General features: G+C 44.5%; 1 protein-coding gene across 7 annotated transcripts in view; it reads left to right on the forward strand.

Moving 5' to 3' along the window:
* Positions 1-18730, forward strand: part of ASCC3 (activating signal cointegrator 1 complex subunit 3) — a 1498074-nt gene that overhangs the window by 22621 nt on the left and 1456723 nt on the right. Inside the window, exon 1 of one of the 7 annotated variants that reach the window (XM_029595358.1) lies at positions 17199-17266. The exons of the other annotated variants lie outside the window; for them this stretch is intronic. The gene's annotated coding sequence lies outside the window, so the exon portion shown is untranslated. Of the gene's footprint in view, positions 1-17198; positions 17267-18730 lie in introns of those variants that run through there. 7 annotated transcript variants of the gene reach the window in all.

The raw sequence follows: 18730 nt of genomic DNA on the forward strand, positions 1-18730 counted from the left end.
AGTGAGAGGTATTCCTTTCCTTCCTTAGAACCCAGCTATATCATCTTTATGGCATGCTGAAATCTGCTGGCCCTGCCAGATGCACTTGCTTATGACAAGTCTCACCCTCTCCAGGGCCATTGAGCAATGGATTGAAAATCTGGAAATGTGAAGTTGGCCAAATTTTCCACAACCTGCAACCAGCCACTAACTACATAGCCATACTGTTTAATGAAGCCTTAAAGTTTGGTCCATTGCTGAAAATGATTTCCCTGTGCTCAGTGTACACTATGGCCTGGCTCTTCTCTCACTAATGTGAACAACCCAAAAAACAAACAATGTACTGGTCTTTAGTTAATATAGCACATAGAATGCCAAGACAACTTATGTAAGACCCTCTAATCACGAGCAGACAATTTATATGGGCAACTCGTTTATCATAGGGGTCTCTGTTACTTTAATAGTAATCGTCCATGAAATTAATTTTTCTTAGTTTTTTAAATTTTCTTTAAAAAGTTACCACGATAATTATAGGGAAACTTCCCAATTGAAATCAGAAAGAACGGGTACTTATCCACACTGAAAGGTCCCAGATAACCCGACATGGCCATGTTTCGGACCGTCGTCCTTCTTCAGGGGAAATAGTGGAAACCGATTCAGGCAGCCATCTCCTATGTGGCTCAGCAATCCATCTTTTTACGGCGTATTTTCTCCGTGCCAATCCTTTTTTCAAAGGCGAGCTGAATTTCAACCCGCTACGTTTAAACAATGGCGACAAACCGGAAACCTTTTATACGGTACTACCTGAAACACAAGCGCTTAGTACCTCCTCTTCCGGTGCTGTTCACTCCATCAACAAATGGTAGTTCACCATCACGTCCTCTCTACAAAGCGCTACTGATCTCACAAACTCCTCTTCATATAACAGCGAAACAGCGATATCCTCTTCATTGACGCAAAGCGAGATTTAACCCGATCTTAAGGAACCCACACTCAAATATTAAAAATACCGGGGCTGAAGCCTCCTGCACAACAGATCAAAGAGTTTTCCAACACGTCCTCGCCCGAAATTAGAAATTCACCAACACGTCCTCTACTGACTCGCACTGCTCAATTGCTTGGCGAGTACTCGAAAGACGTTCTCCATCACGTCCTCTCCTGACTCGCGCTGCTCAATTGCTTGGCGAATACTCGTAAGACGTTCTCCATCACGTCCTCTCCTGACTCGCGCTGCTCAATTGCTTGGCGAATACTCGTAAGACGTTCTCCATCACGTCCTCTCGCAGCTGTATAATTACATAGAGCAGTCAATCAATCATGTGTTCAAGTAGACTCAGCAGCAGGATGCCAGGGCAAAAACGAAAGCTGCTTATAACGTGCCTTCTATCAGCACGCGTTAATAACAGATACGGGTGAACTGTGGGCTTACTTAGAAATAGCTTAAGATATTTGGGTGAGAGGAAGTGTCTATAGCCCCTCTTATAAGTCTGGTCCCTTTAGAAAAAAATAAGTAAGCAGAGAAGAAGGATGTGATTCTTCATCAGTTAAATAGCTGGATAGGCAAAAAAACATCACTACTATTAAACCAGGTTGTCATATGAATCGCAGATATGATGCTTGGATATTAATTAGTGAATGAACAATCAAATGAGGGAATACCAATTAATCCTCTCATTTAATCCATTTGGGTCCACAGTGTTAAGAAAAAAGATCCAAAAATGTTCCCGTCGGTTTAACAAAGCCTGTATGTCTCCTCCTCTGGGATTCTGATCAACCTGTTCCAAGTTGTCTTGGCGTTCTATGTGCTATATTAACTAAAGACCAGTACATTGTTTTTTGGGTTGTTCACATTGGTGTGTACTGGTATACACCAGTTGGTGTGTGTGGGTTTATTTGTGTGATTGATATCTTCTCTCACTAAGCCATGCAAGCACATTGACATGATGCTATGTGGTTGCACTTCCCTGTGTCAGCCACATGCCTAACAGCACAGTTAATATGTCTAGGCTGATGGTTCAAAAGCTTTTTTTTCTGCACTGTCATGCACAGTGTTGCTACAAGGTGAGTGCCCTTGGCAATGTTCTTTGATATACTTCAATATGTAGTAGAATACTTTGTGTTTGAAAATCAAAACATTTCTTGGAACATTTCTTGAATCAGGAGAGGGTTTGTGAACAGAAAGTGATTTGAGGCTAGAGCAGACTTGTGAATTCACGGACCATGATTATTAAAGTAAACTCATCATGGAGTCCTCCATCTCCCCAAGGCTCAGTATCATGACATTCAAGCATAGCAAGAGTGTATTTTAGTTGTTACTTTTACAGTGACAAAAACTCCCCAGACCAGTTTTAAAAATCTTTTTGCATAGTTCATTTTTTCACTATTTGGTGTTCTGGATCAGGTAAACATCCGTGTTTGCTATCCAGGCAGTTAAACTTTCTCTCCAATCAGTCCTCAAGACAAAGATTCTGTAAGTTTTTGAAATTATTTATTGTACAGGTAAATTCCCTCATAATTCAGTGGTGGTGGAAAGTGCAGTGAAGAGAGCAAAGAAGACCAGGCTCCACTCAAACACACTATCTGGAAAAGACCAATGCATTTTAGACGACTTCAGAAGGAAGATTTTCCAAGGAACAATGCTGACTCAGAGAATCTCTCAGCATCGATTCTACATTATTCAGTACATCTATAAGCTCGTTCAAAGATTGAAACCATTCATCAAGACAGATACTGGCAGTCAATACTCACCACCTGGAGGAGGCCATCTGTCATCTTTTAAGAACAGTATATGAGTCCTTCTACACAACAACATTAGCTGCCTTAATAGGTGTGAGACGCATGGTCTGGCTAAGGGCCAGCTCCATAAGAGAAGATGTACCTGAAAACAAACTGACCTTCCCTGTTTGGGAGATAACTTATTTGGGGATGGCTGAAGAATCTGGACAGTTTTAGGATTCAGATTCAGTTCCTACTATCCTTCATGCAGAGCTCTTTGTCTGGAGTCGGCTCTAAGCAACAAGAGCAACAGAAAGAGAGGCTTTCCTGGTGGCTACCTTCAGTGTCCTCTCAGAATTGTTTGCCTAACTACCTGGAAACCTGGTTCTCCTGCAGTGCTGATGGACATGTAGTTTGTCATTCCATGCCTTGTCTGGAAGGAGGCAGTGGGCTCAGGGTATAGCATGAATAAGAGAATAGACTGTAAGTGTCTTAAGGTGCTTTTTATTTCTACCTCAAATAAATGCAAGCCATTGGGAACCCCAACCTGGTATGTGGTATGGCTTTTTGTGACTACTTGGGGTTTTTCTTTCTTCATGACCTCACACAAGGGACTCGCACTCTCCAGTCCTGAATCTGGGCTAGGGGGTGGCTACACTGACTTGGATAAGAAGCTGGCAACTGGGAAATATCCTTAGAGGCTTAGACCAGAAAAACTGGGCAGACTAGATGGACAAATTGGTCTTTATGCATCATAATGTACTATATTGCTATGTAAATGACATGCAAAAGACATTTCTATTACATGAGCTTTCAAATCCACACATGCCCCTTTTTCATTTCTGAAGAATGGACCTGTGTGGTTTTGAAAGCTTATGCGCTACAACATCTTTTTGACCTAGTTTCCTGTAGGGAAACTGTCCTTCTAAAATCACTTAGGTTTGTCCATCCTCTCATCCCCACCTTTGCCCGCCCCTTTCTGAATAACCTTTGAACTGTTCATCCAGTTTCATTCAGATTTCTGCCACAGGTAGTAGAGCATCCCGTGATCCCCGTGGGGCTCACACGTTTCATGTGTTCTCGGCGCCCTCTGACACACAGGATTCCGGTTCATTTCTCTTTTCTTTTGGGAAATTAGATGTTTCAATTCATTTACACTGATATCACTGAGCATTTTGAAAAATTCCCTACTCTTGGTTGACACAAAATATTCTGAAAGCCCCCTTATTAACAGTCATAACCAGGCATCATGAAATATTCACACTTTTGTTTGTCCTTTTAAAAGGTATCACAACTGATTCAGATTCCTTATTTGTGTCTCCTTTTATAAAGAAAACTGTTTCTAAATAGTGAAGATCCATAATGATGTGAAATTGGATTGTAGCACTTCAGATGGCAGTCTTCCTGCATTTCTCTTTCATTCTCTCCCTGTCATTCTGTCTTCCTTCAAAGTCCTTATGAATTATCTCACTAACACATCCAAGTCTCTGGCTCCTGCATTGCAGTGCTGCTGGAATTAGCTCCTTTTTGTAAATTTTACAAAGCTAAAAAGAGCTTACCGTCCAAGAATCTGAATTTGTGTATAAAGTTTGTCATGGGCCAGCCCGATTGCTCAGTGGCAAGTGCTGTGCAGTAACAGAAAAAAAGAAGCAAAATTACTTAACTATACAAGGCAACACCACAAAAGTGAACTCTCACAGATTAAAGGATGGGATCATATGTACTGTGGTTACCACTGCAAAAGCAGACTTAACTTAGGAAGCACTCCTTTTTTTTTTTTTTTTTTTTTTAATATATACAGTGTCTAAAAAGTGACAAGCTGAATTCGACAGTGCACTGCCATGTGGAGAACCTGGGTTCAGTTCTCAGGCCATTATTAAGACCTTTGGGCTAGCTGCAACTGGGGATGCTGCTGAGGCAGTGCCTACGGGCCCAGGATGGAGGGAGCATCAACCATTATTCAACAGGGACATTCCTCATTACCGTAATGTTGGATGAGCCACTCGTTTGTGGCCCCAGCCCAAGAATTGTTGCTACACTTGCTGTGCTAAGTGAGTTGAGAGGGGAAAAATGACTTAGATAGCTATGCATGAGGGCTGATGGTGTCATAACCAATGGAAGCTGATTCTGGTTGACCTGGAGAACCAAAAAAGCAGGAGGAAACTACTGGGCACAAAACAGATCTATCATGTGTTACATAACATCTTATACTGTATTTAAGTGTTTATTATGAAGCTTAGAAAACTGATTTTTGCTTTGTTGATTGTCTTTAATGTTAAAGCAGCAGCGCTAGCACAAGAATAATTCAGTTGGCATTTGGAACAGACATAGTCATCAGCATCTTTTTTTTTTTTCCCTTCTGGTTTTTATTTCATTTCTGAAGCAAAATTCATGTTTAGAAAGCTTATCCTACTTCATCATTCCTATGATTATTAATCTTAGTAAATGAATTGTGGCACTGTTACCAAGACTATATAGGCATCACATTTACATCTGCAGAAGAATATGGATTTGGAGAAGGACATTTAAAAAAAATGGGATGGGTTCCGTTGAATTCATGTACTCCTTTTAATTCCAAAAAAGTCTGAAGCTACTAGAAATGAAATAGATCCAACTTATAAGTAAATATGATCTTGGAGGAAGGCCAGACAAAGCATCAATGCCGCCAACAAATAGGAAGACTGATAGTTTGGAGAAACTAAGCTTGTAGTGCTGCTTTAATTCACAAGCTGAAGCCTGGCAGTTCATAATAAATTATACAAATAATTGCCCAGGACAGGTGGTTCTTGGTTGGTTGCTGCATGTGGTTTTAAAAGTGAAGAGAAAAAAACCCCTGAAGGAATGTGATAGTGCAGACTAACAGTGAAACAGGTAAGAATGGAATTTCTCAGAGTAGGCACTTAGGAAATTTCACACCCATGGCAACTTGCTTTCAAAGGTAATACCTTGGTCTTTTTGAGAAGAAAAGCCAGCTCATAAAGTGCAAAAAAAAAAGGGGGGGGGGGGTCATAAATTTAGTTGAACCCAGGTATAGACAAATGGCCCTAAACTTCAGAGTTAAAATACATTTGTGACCCTTTTAAAACATGGGTCATATTTATTTTGTTTTGCAGTTTGACTTCGGTAAGGAATGATATCCTACAAGCGCTCAAGTTTCTATGGCTAGGGGCTAGGATACATCTTTACCAGTGTGGACAGGAGTTACTGGGTAGACCAGTGACAGATATAAGTTTTTGCCACCCTTAGGCGCTTTTGGTGCCATCACCACCCTCTTTCTCCCCTGCACCCCTTCTAGAAAGGTCAGACAACTAGGTGCATCAAGTCTAAGGTTTCCAGTTTCCTGTGGCAGCATAGGGGGTAGATTACATGAAAAAAATTAGAAAATTCTGGTGCAAAATTTGTGAAATTCTGTGGCATATTGGCAAAAAGTCTATCTTTTTGCCTATTAATGCCAATTTAATTTTACATCATAAAATCAAAGTAATTTTCCAGCCTTGCCTTGTGCATAATTTTATTTTGGTAGTTTTGGGTGGTAGAGGGAAGGGATCTTAAATATTTGGCAGGGGATCTCGGGGATGGGGAGAGGAGAAGGAAAGATCAAAAGGACCAAGAATGGGGTGAGGAAACGGGATCAGGGAAGAGGAAGGGTAGGGAAGACTGGGAATCGGGGATGTTGGGGGAGAGAAGTTGGTTGCGAGATTGAGGGAAGGTAGACTGTGGGTGAGAAGATCTGGTACTGGAAGAAGGTGGTTACAGAGGAGGATCCATTTGGGGGGCGGGGGGGAGGGAGGAAGGGGAAAGGGAGGGGGGGATGTTCCAGGGTCTGAGGGATAGAATCTAGGATCAAGGATAGAAGGATCCAGATGTGGGGTGGGAAGGAAAAAAGTGTCCCTACCCCAGATCCAGTTCTGATTCCCCTTGCATCCCACCTCTCTATAATCTTCTTTCTCATCCCTTCATCCTCCATCCTCCATTCCTGAATGCCTTCTCACACATGCCAACACATATCCTTTTTTCTCACAAACATACATCTCCCTCCGTTCCTTCCCCTTCTTATCCATGCATTTGCCTGCCAGTTCTTTCTCACATTCCTCCCAACCATTATCCCCTCTCGCAACCCATCCCTTCACCATTGCAGATCTGGGCTGCATCCTTTGTCTCTCGCCTGAGACATGATTTGCGCTTTGAACCATGCTGCATTGTGGTGTCCAATGCAGCTTAAAGTGCCAGTTTGGCCTTGAGCGACAAGAGTAGGATGCAACCTATACCACAATTGCTCACTCATCTCCTGATGCCCTATAATCAGTGGTGGTGAGAGAGGTATTTTTCCCATTGATAGCAGGGCTGAATTAGCCATGCTGTCATGGGAACTGTCAATCAGGCTCGGGAGGTGGAGGTTCAAAGTAGATTTCAGAAGTTTGTCTCTGAGGCTGCGCACGAGTTCCCGCGCAGGAAGACAGAATCTGTCTGTTTTTCCCGCGCGCGGGAACGCACGCGGAACTTCAGTCTCCTCAACATTGATTTTTGGATCTGAGTTTCTTCAGCGTTTTTTCATTTAGTATCTAAAAATAGAACATGCCCCGTCCATTGGGTTTTAAAACCTGCCCCTGCGGGAAGATAATGTCCATGACGGATGACCACAACTGATGCTTCCGGTGTCTGGGCCCAGATAACCAACAGGACACTTGTCAGCACTGCGGTAAGATGTCCCCGAGGGCTCGCAGACAGCGAGCAGAGAAAATCCAGGGCTTGAGAGCAGCAAAGGGAGGCTCGTATGCCCCCCCCCCCCGGAAGCTCTCTCCTCTCCGGGGCCTGCAAAATCGCTCCCTCTCAAAGCGCGTCAAGCGGTGTCGATGGAGCCGACTTCCTCCAGGCTTGAAGGTGAGAGAGGTGCTTGGCCTAAAAAACATAGAGCCAGCACTAGGGAGTGCGAACTTTCGTCGACGCGTCGTCCACTGTGCACTCAGGCTTCGACGGCCATCGGGGTGCCGAGTGTGTCGACGCACACCAAGGCGCATGGAAAGACAAAGCATTCAACGCATGAGGAGTCGCATCGGCGTCATTCCGAATCGAAGCAGAAAACATTAGCGTCGACGATTAAGGAGTCGAGGCCGATGCCATATGCGTCGACCTCGAAGTCAGTGATGCTCCTGACGCAGCCAGCGACGCCGACACAATTAGTGCCGGCTTCGTTGGACTTGGAACATATGCGCTGTCACACTTCACCGGCGCAATCCTAGAGATTGCAGACGCAAATATCAACGGTGTTGACGCATTCAATGAAGCACACGAAGCAGCCCCTGAAGAGAGGGGCGCAACCTCTACCACAGGCTGAAAAATGGCAGAAAACAGCTTCTTACCAAGATTCCTCTGTCCAACACCGTACTCCATCACCAGGAGTGGGGACCATGCAGTCCACTCGCCCTCCCTAGAGCCCACAACACACTACGCAATCCCACTCGTTGTTAGAAAATGATTCGCTGACGGAATCTGATGCAGCGTGGGTAAGAGTCATGTTTCACTCCTCGGATTCATCAGCCTCTTCAGTTCAGGTCTTTTCGGATCTCTCGGACACTTCTAAGTGGCATGATTCCGCCCAGAGTCTGCAGGAACCTTTCAAGGACAAGCAAGTCACAAGACGTGAATTGCATGCTAAAAAACACTCTTGTCCAGCACCGGACTCCGATATCCTGGCGGCGGCACTTCCACAACGAGGTGAAGAGCCACCCCAAAAATGAGCAATGCCTCCTGAGACCCACCAAGCATTCACGCAACTTTCTGAAGCTCTCTCGGGATTTTTCGAAAGTATGCAAGCTACATTCACACTACTCTCCTCGGCACCAATTACGAGACCTCCATCGCTGGAGCCTACTGCAGTTCTGTCTCCTGACAGGCCTAAGTCTCTGTTACCATATATACCGTCGCCGCAACATCGGGAACGAAGGAAAACACCCACACCTGCTTCTCCAACACCTATGCCAACTTCTCCACCAATGTCTCCAGATACTTCCACGGGATATCCTTCCGACCCCCCAGATGAACCGGCAGAGCCTTACTCCCTGCCGGAAGACCTGACATACCCCAAATTTCTAGAAAAACTTGGATCTGTACTTCATCTCGAGGTACAGAAAGTTCTGGAACCCAGAGCAGAGACATTAGATCTCTTAAAGATATTTGATCTTCCATCGAAGCCTACCTCACTCCCATCTCATAAGGTTCTTGATGGCGTGCTGGAAAATTCATAGGAGACTCCATTTGCGATCCAGGCAGTCTCCCGAAAGACAGATCTCAAGTACAAGATGAAACTTTCCCCCTACTATTCAATGCCACAGTTACTGCACGCTTCCATTGTGGTGGAGTCGGCGTTACACCAAGCTAAGAAAACATGGTTATATTTCGCCCCCCCCCCCCCCAAAATAAGGAGTATCTATGCTTAGATGAATTTGCGAAACATTTATTCCAAGCAGCCATGTTGACGGCAAGAATTAATCACCATCAATTCTATATCGTGCAGTATTTGCATGAGAGCCTGCAAACGTTAAAGCATCAGCTGCCATTACCTGACCCATCTAACCCGCTTCCACAGCCCATCCAAGATATGGAGGAGGGAATTAGGCACTTATTACGAACTGTTGATGAGGCGTTTGAAACGTCATTGCAAGCATCGGCCTTGGCTATTGCAGCACGTCGCATGACATGGCTGAGAGCGCCATTCGTGATGACGTGCACGATAAACTTGCAAATTTGCCATGTAAAGGTGACAACCTCTTCGGGACCCAGTTTCAAGAGAGTGTGACCCAATTAAAGAGCAGTCAGTCGTGGTGCAGAGTCTAATGCATCCTCAATCCTATGCGGCTTCGTCCAGGCGTTTCTACACACCGTCTCGCAGACAGTTGTTCACCCATCGACCATAACGTCCATACGCGTCTTACCGGCCACAGTCATACCAACCACTACTGCAAGCAGCGCCACAACAGCAGCTGCATAACCGAAGGGGGTCATCCTCGTGCTCAAAGATCTCAGGGACAACAACCTGCCCTGGCTCCCAAGGCTCTTTCCTCTTTTTAGGAGTTGCTCACCCACCTCCACTGCCTCATTTCACAGCGGGAAGAATCAAAGCGCACATCCAAGAGTGGGAGATAACCACAGATCGATGGGTACTGGATATAATTCGACACGGTTACAACCTCCAATTTACAACGTATCCTACACTTCCATCGAATTTCACCAAAGGGAGAACGTTGAGTCAATATCAGTTGGGAATAGAAATGGCTTCGCTCTTACAACAACAGGCGATACATTGCGTTTCTCCTTCCTCCCACTCTATGGGGTTCTACTCACCATATTTCCTAATTCCCAAGAAGTCGCGATCTCTACGCCCCATTCTAGATCTCCGAGAACTCAAGTATTTACTCAAGGAGAAATTCAAAATGATCTCCCTCAAAACCATTCTTCCTTTGCTCCAACACAAAGATTGGATGTGTTCAATCGATCTGAAGAATGTGTATACGCACATTCCTATGCACCAGGATTCCTGGTGTTACCTATCCTTCCATTTCAAAGCTCAACACTACCAATTCAAGGTCCTGCCATTTGGCCTCTCGGCAGCACCCAGAGTGTTTACAAAGTGCATGGCGGTGGTGGTGGCGTTTCTTCGACCGAAGGGCATCAAAATATTTCCTTATCTGGATGATTGGCTCATAGTGGCCTCCAGCCCAGAGACACTCAAACTTCATCTGCAGGACATATTCCACTGTCTACAAGCTCATTGTCAATTAAGAAAAGTCGCACCTTCAACCCTCTCAAATACTACACTTCATAGGAGCTCGACTGGACATGACCAGGAACAGATTTTTTGTCCCGGACGAAAGGAGACTTGTTATTTGACAGCTCCTACAATCCCTCCAAGCAACTCACTCACCGTCAGCTAGTCAGGTACTAACAATCTTGGGTCTCATGGCGGCTGCCATTCACACAGTGCCAAACACCAGACTGCACATGTGCCATCTCCAATGGGGTCTCAAGTGGCAATGGCGACGACATTCTCAGCCGTTAACATGGAAGCTATCCTTAACCCCAGAAATGATAATGGATATACAATGGTGGCTGAACAGAACCGCACTTACAAAGGGGGCCCCGTTCACCCTACTCCCGCACAACACAGTCCTAACCACAGAAGCCTCCCGAAAGGGATGCGGAGCACATCTCGACCATCTAGAGACGCAAGGCCTCTGGTCCCTGAATGAACAACATTTCCAAATCAATCTCCTGGAACTTAGGGCGATCAGATATGCCTTACAAGCCTTTGTCCTCCACCTGCGAGGTCGTCGCGTCATGGTCTACACGGACAATCAAGTGGCCATAATTTACATAAACAAACAAGGAGGGTCCGGTTCGTGGAACCTTTGCAGAGAAACGATCATCATTCTAGAACGGGCAACCTGCCGTTACATTCAAGTTCAGGCAACCTACCTTCCCGGTGTAGCCAACTCCCGGGCAGACAGATTAAGTTGGATTTTTCATCCACACGAATGGTCACTTCACCAACAATTGGCGCAACAGATTTTTGCAAAATGGGGACTTCCAACCCTGGACCTGTTCGCCACAGAGTTCAACAGGAAAGTACCATGCTTCTCTTCCATATGGCCGAGCAATCAAAGGACAGCACAAGATGTTTTCCTCATCCCTTGGAGGAAAGGACTTCTATACGCTTTCCCCCCAATTCCATTGCTCACCAGACAATTCAGAAATGCATGCGGGAAGGAACGCAACTTATCCTCATCGCACCAGCATGGCCAAGGCAACTATGGTACACTCATCTTCTACAACTCTCCATACAAGACCCACTTCGCTTACCCAACCGGGAAGATCTTTTCTCTTAGGAAGCGGGAACTCTTCTGCATCTGATACATGCCTCCCTCCATCTAACAGCATGGAGATTGAGCGGGTCCTCCTAACCGAACAAGGATTGTTGTCAGCAGTACGAGACGTAATCATAGCATCCCGGAAGCCTTCAACCAGAAGGAGTTATTCCTTCAAGTGGAAGAGATATACCGATTGGTGTGCATCCAATCCCATCAATCCTCTACTTTGCTCCCCTGAACTCTTATTGGACTACCTTTTACAAATTATACATTGGGGGGCCTAGCCACGGCATCGGTCTGAGTCCACCTCAGTGCGATTGTGGCTTTCCATAGACCGCACCACGGTCAACCAATCTCGGTACACCCGAATATATCTCGTTTCGTCAGAGGTCTGACGCATTTAAGGCCTCCGATTTCCAAGCCGCCAGTAGCATGGGATCTCAACATCGTCTTGGAGCAGCTCATGCTTTTTCTATTCAAACCAATCTACTCACATCAAATACCTTACCTGGATAGTCGTTTTTCTGGTGGCGGTCACGTCAGCTCGTAGAGTTGGTGAGTTGCAGGCTCTAATTCACTATAGTCCCTACCTTTAGTTTTACCATCAGAAGGTAATCCTCAGGACTCATCCTTCATTCTTACCAAAAGTGGTTTCTCAATTTCATCTGAATCAGACAATAGAGTTCCCTACCTTTTATCTGAAACCGCATCAGATTGACAGAGAGACTTTTACACACACTAGACTGTAAAAGAACTCTGGCCTATTACAAGCAATGGACCACTTCAACGTCAAGAGCATCTCAGTTACTAGTTTCCTTCAATCCCCCAGGATTACCGGTGGCTAAACGGACCATTTCCAGCTGGATTGCTCAGTGTATCCAGTACTGCCACCACAAACAGGGCTTTCATCTCTGTTCATCCTAAGGCACATCAAGTCAGGGCGGTGGCCGCTTCGGTGGCGAACCTCAGGCATGTCTAACCAATAGACATATGCAAAGCGGCTACCTGGTCATCCTTGTACACGTTTACGTCCCACTACTCCTTAGACCAGCACACAGCCAAAGACGCTAAGCTGGGACGTGCGATTCTACACTTGCTAAAACATTAATTCACATAGTCGACTGCCACATGTACAGGATCATGCTTACAAGACAATTCACTCCATAATACAGCGTGATCGGGAGCTTAGGACTCCCATGACAGCATGGCTAATTCAGCCCTGCTGTCATGGGAGTCCTACTTTTTTGGGGCATCCTGCTATCTATGGAAACACCGTTTCCATAGATAGCAGGATGAATTAGCCATGCTGACCCACCCACGTCCCTGAGCAGTCGACATTACTCCGTATCCTGCTTATGCTTGCTTTTGTACAGACTGAGGAGATTCTGTCTTCCTGCGCGGGAACTCAAGCGCAGCCTCAGACAAACTTCTGAAATCTACTTTGAAGCTCTGCCTCCCGGGCCTGATTGACAGTTCCCATGACAGCATGACTAATTCAGCCAGCTATCTACGGAAACACAGTTTATGGTAAACAAACTTGCTTTTCTATTGATAAGCAAGCTGAATTAGCCATTATGTGTCAATGACATCATCTGGTGGCACTGAACAGACCTCTTTTAGATAGAGCTTTTGTTCTACTGAGCATGTTCAGGAGTTCCTGTATGTGTGTAGCCTTATGAGCTGCCTTTCTTTTTCTGTTCGTGCTCTAGCACAAATTTGTATTCTTTGACATTTTTTCCAGTGCTGTATTGCAAAATTGAGACAATTGTTTACTTCAGATCACAAAAAGACCATGATAAATATGTCTGTCAACTGTTCTTTTTTTTTTTTTCTTTTTTCCAGTTCCTTTTTGCTGCCTTGGCAGCCTTTTCACAATTTTTTTTTTATTTAGCTCATGCCATTTTATTGCTAGCTCAAGGCAAGTTATATTCTGGTACTGTATTTCCCTGTCCCGAAAAGGCTTGCAATCTAACAGATCGATACTCTAAGGCCGCGGTAGAAACAGTGCGGCAGTGTCAGGCGCACCCTCGTTCCCCGCACGCACAGTTCTCTTCACCTACCGCTCGATATTCTCTTCAAATTGCATGCAAATGCATGCCGCGGCTGCAAAGCCTTAGGCAAGCGTTAGGCCCACGCAACCCATTTTACTGTATAGAGCGCCTATACAGTATCCTGGGTTCGTGGGCCTAATGCTTCACGGCCGCGCTGGTATCTGTCATTTCAAATGTCATTTGAAATGACAGGTACCAGGAAGTGGACAGTTATGTTCCCCAATGCTCGGCAAACTTTCCCCCAGCCCCCGTTCACCTGCCCTGTCCCCGTCCGGTCTCCGGTGCAGCCCCAGCCCTGTCTCCTCCTCCCGAAGCAAAAAAAAAAAACCCCCAAAAAAGTAGCAAGGCTCGGGCCTGCTACGGTAGTCCTTCTCCCTTCTCCTCTCCTCCCGATTTCGGCGCTCAAGGCGGCCGGGTGGGCAGTGCATTCATCCAGGCAGAGGGAGCCGGCGGCGAAAGCGGCCTCCGGCTCCCTCTGCCTGGATGAATGCACGGCCCCCGCCGGCAGTGAATGAATGCCCATGCGATTTCGGCGCTCAAGGCAGTCACATGACGTGACGTCACGCCTTGAGCGCCGAAATCGCACGGGCATTCATTCACTGCCGGCAGGGGCCGTGCATTCATCCAGGCAGAGGGAGCCGGAGGCCGCTTTCGCCGCCGGCTCCCTCTGCTTGGATGAATGCACGCCCACCCGGCTGCCTTGAGCGCCGAAATCGGGAGGAGAGGAGAAGGGAGAAGGGACTACCGTAGCAGGCCCGAGCCTTGCTACTTTTTCGTTTTTTTTTTTTTTTTTTGCTTCGGGAGGAGGGGACAGGACTGGGGCTGCACCGGAGACCGGACGGGGCCTTGAACGCCGAAATCGCCCCCATTTTTTACACTTTATTCCCGTTTTAATTTTCGAACACCACACTAACACCACACTAACACCAAGTAGAGGGTAGGCGGTAAACTAACAGGTTAAGGACACGGCAAAATAGCGGGTTACAAAGGAGATAATCTGAGCGTGCGTCACAGTATCGGAGGGGAATAGCTAATTCCTTCATTATACAGCTAATTCGTTTATTTACATATCATATACATGCTGCGTGCGGAAAGGGTTATGCGTCTGTTTTAAGAAGCGCTAAGGACGCGTGAAACTGGAGACTGTATCGCTGGATCACCTTGCGCGTCCGAATTGTGCGCTCCCAGCACGTTACAGACGGGAAATCTTCAACCGCACGTTACAGTATCGACCTGTAAGATTGTACCTGAGGCAACAGAGGTCACAAGGAGCATCTGTGGGTTTGAACTCTGGCTTCCCTTGTCCTCGGCCTGCTGCTGCTCGCTCTCTCTCTTTTTTTATCTATACACTAATTTTTCTATAAACTTAAAACATCATCTGCTATTTTTTCTCTGGTTGCCCGTTTAGGCCTTTGGTTCCTACAAAACTGGTCTCCCATTTTAAATCCTCCAGAGCTGTCATTACATTGGGGCCCTGATGAAAAACAGCGCATGGCCAAGGCAATTCTGGCATCACCATTCCTTCTGGAACGTGCTTGGCACATACGGCTGATGCAAGATCACGCCTGTGTGGCTGATACAGGTTCTGGCTGGCGTGACCAAAGCACTATGTTTTGGCTCGTGTGGCTGAGGCAACGTATTCGGGCTAATGCCAGTACTGCTGTCGCAACAGGTTGTAGCAGATGCGTCATATTCCAGCTGAGGTAGACTGATGTACCATGCTCCAGCCGGTGTGCCAAGTCTGGCCAATACCAATGCATGGCCATCGCGTGGCTGTTTCTGATATGATGCAGTTTCCAGCAGGGAGTACCACCGCCACAAATCTAGGTACCTAGCAAGCTGATGCAGGTTTGGGTAGAGAGCACATGAATACATTTATGCCCTGATGTGGAGCAGACTTTAATGTACCAGTAAAAAAAAAAAAAAAAATATATCGAAGAAGTGAGATACTTTTCCTCCAATCCTTTGGAACTGCCTTAGAAAGGAATCCTATACAGTCTTTCCCATCCTATACATTTGTTCAAATTCTCCCTACCAGGGAATTCAGTAGGCCAGAAAGACTTAGAAAAAAAATGGCATTCAGATTCCCAGTATCTCCTCTTTGGGTGAAGAACTGGATCCCTCACAAGTATTCTCTGGCAGCAGAGCCTGCCAGTGAAAGTATGTCTAGGATTATGTCATGCTGATGTAAAACATTCCTTCTCCATTGATCGGGATCCTGGCTTGGTGATTCTTCACATCTATGACCATCTTCTTATCTGGACTGGAAGCACTTGCACTTTACCTAAGTGGCTGTTGCACCTGCCTTGGAACTCCCTATGAAGGAGGCTGTTGGCGGGAAGCCCTGTCCCTATTGCTGACATTACACCTTTTTATCAAGAAGTCAGAAAAAATGTAAAGGGGGGGGGGGGGGGTTTACTATTGTTTTATAAACTGTACCTGGTTATAAAGCCAGCCTTGATTATCTTAGGCAAAGGGTGCAGAAGTTTAGTTGTGAAGTTACAATATTGGCTTCTGGTGGTTTTATATTGTTCCCCAGGAATGGTTGCTAAAGATTCTACCTTTTTCTTTGATTTGTATATCTCTCATCTGAAAAATTCCTTCTAATTGGGATTTGAATATTCATAAAGATAGTAAACCATCATCCAGTTTTTTTTTGGAGTTTCAGAAGAATTTGGTGAGTCAACTATTACAGCTGATTACCTGTATGCCTCTCAAAGGTGGCCATATTTTGGACCAACGTATAGTTCCTTGAAGGTTTCAGAGTCATATTGATGATATAGTGATGCAACTTGTGTTATGGTCTGATTACCATTTTATTTTGTTTTTATTTAAATTATCAGGAGATTTATCCACATGTTTTAAGGTCCTGGTTACTAAATATTGTAGAGCACAAATTGACCCTAGACAATTCAGAGAGGAATGGGTTCATTCTTCTGAGTCATTTGGAACTAATCTAGTTGCACCAAGTGCAGAGCTGATAATTCAAACTTTAAATGATATTACTGATAAAATTGCATTGTTACAACATAAGGATGTTCCATGGAATACAAAACACTTGAATTTTAAAAAAACAGAGCCTTTGACAGGCAGAAAGGGAATGGCAGAAATATCAGTCAGTAGACACATGTACTACCTGTTTGACTTAACAATGATTCCTAAACTTGCCTTGAAACAACAAGGAGGGGATATTTGAAAGCCCGGTTGCAGGCCTCATTAACTCGGCCAAAGGAATTATTTTCAGTAGTTTGTAAATTACTTGGGGTCAAGAATAAGAAAAAACAGAGGGATGTTTTTCTCCACAAGATTTTGCGGCTAGATGAAAGTTAATTCATTACTTAGAGCTTTAATGAGTAAACCCCAAGAATTAGATAAAGCCCAGGGGCTGACACCTTCCTTTATCTTGAATTTAGGGGAAGGATGGATCTGTTTTGATCCAGGGGGAAAAAGAGGTTGAAAGGCACATTAACCCTGCTTGTCTGCACACAAGATTTTATTCTTTGGAATTTGGATAGGAATAGACCTGTGATAGCGGTGTAGCTAGACATTACAGCAGTGTATAATTAACACAAAATTTTATTTCAATTGCAGCATTTGGGAATAGGTGGCCAGGTTTTCCAGTGGTTCAGATCTTATTTGATGAACAGGAAGTACCAGGTATCATTTCAAGGGACTTAATCAGATTGGTATGAATTATGGTATGGGGTCCCTCAGGGATCTATTTTAGCAGTGGCTCTGTTTAATGTCTATTTGCACCCCCTGTGTTTTATGATGTAAATTCTATCCCTTGCTTTTTTAATATATGCAGACAACCTGCAGCTACTTTTTCCCATTGATGATACCCTTTCTAAAGTATTAGATAAAGTTTCTAGGTGCCTTACACTCATTCATTCCTAGATGAAAGAGAATAACCTGTTTTGAATCTAGCAAAAACTGAGGTGGCATGTTTTTCCCGGAAGTTAAGACCTTCCCTTGATCTTGAAAATTATCCCATTTTAGTGAATGGGACTAAGATTATAATCAAACAGGTGGTGAAGAATTTGGGAATTTTATTTGATTCATTATTTGATTGTTGTACCCCAACTAAGATCAGTATTGAAGGAAGGTTACTATAAAATGTGAACACAGTGTCATGTGCGATGTATTTTGGATAAAAATACTTTTACACATTAGTTCAGTTTTTTTGTACTAACCTTAGTTGATTATTGCAATTCCCTATATGTGGTGTTACCTTTATCTAGTCTTTGGGCTTCTAGAACCTCCCTTCCGCATTTTCCTATGTCGCTGGTACCCACATGTACCACGACAGCCGGATCCTACCCAGCACTATCTAAAATCCTATCTAGGTGATGCATGGGGTCCGCCACCTTCGCACCAGGTAGACATGTTACCAGGCGATCCTCACGCCCATCAGCCACCCAGCTGTCTGCATTCCTAATAATCGAATCACCAACTATGACTGCTCTGCACCGGTTAAGGACATAAGAGTTCAAGCCTTGTAAACCAGATGTTGCAATCATGGGTCAAAAACCTCTTATTTTTTTGATTACACAAAATGTAAATTCTTAAATTTCTTCTATATTTTGTGGTCCCCCCCTTTTTAGTGCTCACAAAACTCGTCACATAAGCCTGCTTGAAAAATCAACCGTATGCATTGATCCTAGGGTTTCATATAAAATGTTATGTATGCCCAAAAATTCCTTTTCAACTTGAATAATATAACTTATTCCACACTTAGCTGTATGTTGCCCAAAATTTCTTCAATTTCTATAAGCTTGTTAATGCATGTTCAAACAACTTCATCCTCTCCAAAATTGAAAAGCCGACGATGGCAACATTTCGCTAACGCTGCATCAGGGCGAATTCTTCAAGTCTGAGATACGGAAAAATGTTTTTGAGAAAAGATCAAGCTTTTTAACAAATTTAAATTTGATATTAACAATCTATTTCTCTCGAATATTCATGATTGCTTTTTTAGCTTCACATCCTTTGTCTCAAAAAATGGGCTCAAAACAACTAAAATGGCCATGCCTTCTTTTAAAGATTTCTAAGATGTAAGTCCATCCAATCACAAGTCACGTTTTTGACATTCTCTCATTTTTTTGAAAATGCCATTATGTG

This window comes from Rhinatrema bivittatum, chromosome 3, assembly GCF_901001135.1.
Source record: "Rhinatrema bivittatum chromosome 3, aRhiBiv1.1, whole genome shotgun sequence".
Taxonomy (NCBI): domain Eukaryota; kingdom Metazoa; phylum Chordata; class Amphibia; order Gymnophiona; family Rhinatrematidae; genus Rhinatrema; species Rhinatrema bivittatum.